We start from the raw sequence: 5625 nt of genomic DNA on the forward strand, positions 1-5625 counted from the left end.
AGGACACCAGAAAATGGAAGGACCTCCCTTGCTCTTGGATTGGGAGGATCAACATAGTAAAAATGGCAATTCTACCAAAAGCAATCTATAGATTCAATGCAATCCCCATCAAAATCCCATCAAAATTCTTCACAGATCTGGAGAAGACAATAATCAACTTTATATGGAAAAACAAAAAACCCAGGATAGCCAAAACAATCTTATACAATAAAGGAACGTCTGGAGGCATTACCATCCCTGACTTCAAACTCTATTACAGAGCTACAGTATTGAAAACAGCTTGGTATTGGCATAAAAACAGAGAAGTCGACCAATGGAATCGAATAGAAGACCCTGACTTTAACCCACAAACATATGAACACCTGATTTTCGATAAAGGAGCTAAAAGTATACAATGGAAAAAAGAGAGCATCTTCAACAAATTGTGCTGGCAAAACTGGATGTCAATCTGTAGAAGAATGAAAATAGACCCATATCTATCACCATGCACAAAACTCAAGTCCAAGTGGGTGAAAGACCTCAATATCAGTCCAAACACACTGAACCTGATTGAAGAGAAAGTGGGAAGTACTCTACAACACGTGGGCACAGGAGACCACTTCCTACGTATAACCCCAGCAGCACAGACAGTAAGGGCCTCATTGAATAAATGGGACCTCCTGAGACTGAGAAGCTTCTGTAAAGCAAAGGACACTGTTGCTAAGACAGAAAGGCAACCCACTGACTGGGAGAAGATCTTCACCAACCCCACAACTGACAAAGGTCTGATCTCCAAAATATATAAAGAACTCAAGAAACTAGACCGTAAAAGGCTAATCAACCCAATTATAAAATGGGGCACTGAGTTGAACAGAGATCTCTCAACAGAAGAAGTTCAAATGGCCAAAAGACACCTAAGGTCATGCTCAACTTCCTTAGCGATCAGGGAAATGCAAATCAAGACAACTTTAAGATACCATCTTACACCTGTCAGAATGGCAAAAATCAAAAACACCAATGATAGCCTTTGCTGGAGAGGTTGTGGAGAAAGGGGTACACTCATCCATTGCTGGTGGGAATGCAAACTTGTGCAACCACTCTGGAAAGCAGTGTGGAGGTTTCTCAGGAAATTTGGGATCAACCTACCCATGGACCCAGCAATACCACTCTTGGGAATATACCCAAGAGAGGCCTTATCACACAACAAACGTATATGCTCTACTATGTTTATAGCAGCATTGTTTGTAATAGCCAGAACCTGGAAACAACCTAGATGCCCTTCAATTGAAGAATGGATGAAGAAAGTATGGAATATATACATATTAGAGTACTACTCAGCAGTAAAAAACAAGGACTTCTTGAAGTTTGCAGGCAAATGGATGGAAATAGAAAACACCATCCTGAGTGAGGTAAGCCAGACCCAAAAAGAGGAACATGGGATGTTCTCACTCATATTTGGTTTCTAGCCATAAATAAAGGACATTGAACCTATAATTCGGGTTCTTAGAGAAGCTAAATAAGAAGGAGAACCCAAAGAAAATCATATAGGCATCCTCCTGAATATTAAACTTCATCAGGCGATGAAAGGAGACAGAGACAGAGACCCACATTGGAGCACCGGACTGAAATCTCAAGGTCCAAATCAGGAGCAGAAGGAGAGAGAGCACAAGCAAGGAACTCAGGACCGCGAGGGGTGCACCCATACACTGAGACAATGGGGATGTTCTATCAGGAACTCACCAAGGCCAGCTGGCCTGGGTCTGAAAAAGCCTGGGTCAAAACTGGTCTCGCTGAACATAGCGGACAAGGAGGACTACTGAGACCTCAAGAACAATGGCAACGGGTTTTTGATTCTACTGGACCTATTGGTTTCGTGGGAGCCTAGGCAGTTTCGTGGATGCTCACCTTACTAGACCTGGATGGAGGTGGGTGGTCCTTGGACTTCCCACAGGGCAGGGAACCCTGATTGCTCTTTGGGCTGACTAGGGAGGGGAACTTGATTGGGGGAGGGGGAGGGAAAGGGGAGACGGTCGTGGGGAAGAGACAGAAAACTTTAATAAAAAAAGGGGGGGAATAAAACACAAAAAGACAGATAAAAGCTACTACACCCAACAGGAAACCAAGGGACGGTTTTAGATTTTTGTTCTTTTGAAGATGCAGTCTTATCTTTTCATGAACATTTTCCCTTCCTTCATGCTTCAGGGCCACTTGGTTATGGCCTGCAGCATTGGAGGAATTGAGGGTACAAGCACACATCTCGGATGTCATATCTGTTCAGAATAAAACTTATGAATCTTTCCAGGTCCAAGCCATAGCCTTCATGAGGACATGTACCATATTTTCTCTGATATGTATATCAGTAATAAGGAGCGGGGTCAATTCCTTCCCTTTTAGAGCCTTCCAGAATTTCTTTACTATCCCAAGAGCGCATCAAGAAGCCCACAATTTAACCAACCTTGATCATCAACACATCAACAGATTCAGTGAGTTGAGGATCCTCACGATATTGCTGCATATAGAAAGACTTGATCTCCACTGGAAATCGACACAGCAAGATTGATTCATTAATGGTGTGTGTCATCAGTATCTCAGGAGCTTCAGGAATACCGTCTCCAAATTCATAGAGGGCCATGTCTTCTTTCTTTGCACTGTGCTCCCTCAGCCATTCAATAGCATCTCAAGAGTTCATTCATCTGAAAGGTCGTTTAAGAGGTTAAAGCTCGGGTTGAGGTCATACACTGTGCTTGCCACTGGTGACTTCAAGACTCTGTCTACCACATTGCACACTAGGTCCTCCAAAAGTTTGAGGAGGTGCTGAAATGTCAGGAAGGGGCACTGGTTTCCACATGCGTGAATTCAGCCAGGTTCCTTCATGTTCTGGACTGTTCGGACCTGTAGGACTGAATGATATAAAAAGCATCACCCAGGGCTGGAAGGCAGATCTCCAGGTACAACTGCAAGGTGTGAGTCAAAGATGCTTCCTCCCCAAAATTTTCAAGCTTGAAGAGAGTAGCCCCACCTTCCACCTGCATTTGTACCAGTGTTGGCGTAGTAGCTTCACAGAAGCCCTTGTCTAAGAAGTGATCCCTAAGGCACCTGGTGATCATGGACCGTGTTTTCAAGATTTTGGACATGTTCTCTCTACGGATCATCGTGTGTGGGTTGTTGAGCTGGACATTTACATCATGGGGCTAGCCCCAGCAGTTCCCAGAAGTCACAGCTCAGCTCATGACCTTCCGGAGTCTACTTGCCCTTTGGAGTTAGGTTTCGTGTTGCATATACTGCCACACTGCTCTCAGGGGACAAGACTACTCCATTGTAATACTGGCACAGGTCATCCGACAAGACACACTGTCTCGCAACACCAGAAACATCAAATTCTTTCCTTGCTGACACAACCTGTGGGCTCAGCCAAATACCTTCACTCTTCAGTTTCTATATTATTCTAGTGCACAAATCTTTACACAGCCCAGCTCTGTCAGGCTTGGGTAATTTTTAATGGTAATTTTCTTTGCTTCCTCCAGGTTCTTTAGTCTTCATAAGTTATCTTCTGCCTCTTTCTTCTCCCGAGAGTCATTCTTCATCTGTTCTCTGTGCAACATCTTTTTAATGTTCTTCATCTGTGACATAGAAATGACATCCCACCTCTCATTTTCCTTTTGTGAATCCACATAAATGGTGGGAAATGGCTCTTTTCCAACTGTCACCGGTGCCTTTAGGCCTGTTTTAAATGGCTTCTCCTTAGTTCTATCTCCTGTTGCATCATTTCCTTCTCAATCAGAGACATACAGCTCTGGGAGTGCCATCCTTGCAGTCGCCCTGATCACCTCTGAAGACATCAACTCGGCACCACTGCCACCTGGTCACTGATGACACACAAGCTAAATTTCAAGCCAGGTTATAAATATTTGAAAAAATTAGTGCTATGTTTATGTATTCTTGGATAAACAAAATGGACTAATGTTCTTCAAGTGAGGTTGCAGAGGGTAGGTAAAAATGTTGGTATCATTGTGAATGAAAAGAAAGGTAAATTAAGAAAATTTCTTTGTGAATTAGAATACTAAACTTAAACTACAGTCATGATTTTGGAAAGGCAGCCCACAACAAAACTCTGACAAATAGACATGCCATAGAAGGTAGAATGTCTGAATTTGAACACACACACACACACACACACACACACACATATATATATATAGACATTAAGTAAATTAAATTTCACCAGTCTTCATTTCGTGACCTGTATAATACAGACAACTTTATCTATCTTGTAGAATTGCATAGATATTATGTATAGATATTATGTATAGATATCATGTAGATATTATTTAGAATTGCATAGATTCTACAGAATAGCAGAAAGTCTTTATCATTTCTATTATACTTTTTTCTTTTGACAAATATTCATGGTATATATATATATATATATATATATATATATCCAAGTTTTTAAAACATGAAGTTTCTCAAAATTACTGGAGTTATTTACATTTTCTGTATTATCAAAAGAAGTACCTCTATTACCTCTCAGTGTTTTCTTCAGTGGTATTAATTCCATTTGATATTACCAAATACCAAGACAGAAGTTTAGAAACATTTTGGATGCTGAAATATGTATGTATATATATATATATAATGGATTTCTTAATTATACAATTTCTAATTGTTTTTAACTCACTCTTGTACATTATGAATTTTCACAGGAAACTTGCATGTGGTAGTAGTTAAGATCTGAGGATGAATATTCTCTCCTTGAAGAAAAACAGAGAGTCTTTGTGCTATAGAAAGTTCAGTAAATAGTCCTTTCAGACAGTTCCAGATGAGGGGTTCAAGATCCCAGTACACAGCAGCATGCTGTTTCCTTCCTAACATTGAGACTGGAGATGCTCTGATGGGAATCTGATTTGGAAGCCTTTAGTGCTATGCTGAACCTAATTTATATTGCTGTACAAGAGACCATTACTACATTTTGAAGGATTTTGTGAGTCAGTTGTATCATATTGGTACTTTGATAATGACAGTGGGGAATATTTACACCACAGAAATGGGCAAACATATAAATGCAAAGTTCCTAGATTAAAGAAGTGGTTTTTGAACAATTTTCAGTGTGCTGGGAAAAAATTAGTTGATATAGCAACTATATTAAGGTGAATTTGCCATACATTCTGCACTCAGAGGACTTATTATCAGATAAAAATGATGAAAAATGAGCTCAAACACTATACACTTTGATAGCAAGTGATTCTCAGTAATCACAATGCATTTTCCAATCATTAAACACTTATTAATACATATAAGGCATTATTATGGCTTGTTAATAATAGCTAACCAATTTTTGAAAAAATTGGTGGTGCTTTGTAATAGAAAATAAAACAGGCAGGGACATGAGGGATCAAAATTATATAAAGAAAATTGTGTGTGTGTTTGTTTGTTTTTTTTTAAGGCTGCAGAGACAGATTTCTATCTCAGCTGTCAGAATGCAAAATCCAATCATAACCACATTGATTGATTATTTCTCCCATGGGTTATGACCTCTTAGCTTGGGTCATGGAAGCTTCTTTTTGCAGCAGGTGACTGGAAAAATGGAGACTCACAGCTGGTCAATGCCCTAAGAATAAAAGACATTGATTGCTTCACTTTAAACGA

At 40.1% G+C, this 5625-nt stretch overlaps 1 pseudogene; it reads right to left on the reverse strand.

The window, feature by feature from the left end:
- Positions 1-2191: 2191 nt before the first annotated feature.
- LOC126488382 (asparagine--tRNA ligase, cytoplasmic-like) lies at positions 2192-3818 on the reverse strand (annotated as a pseudogene).
- Positions 3819-5625: the final 1807 nt, after the last annotated feature.

This window comes from Alexandromys fortis, unplaced genomic scaffold, assembly GCF_014885135.2.
Source record: "Alexandromys fortis isolate MF-2015 unplaced genomic scaffold, M_Fortis_MF-2015_v1.1 scaffold_183, whole genome shotgun sequence".
Lineage (NCBI taxonomy): Eukaryota > Metazoa > Chordata > Mammalia > Rodentia > Cricetidae > Alexandromys > Alexandromys fortis.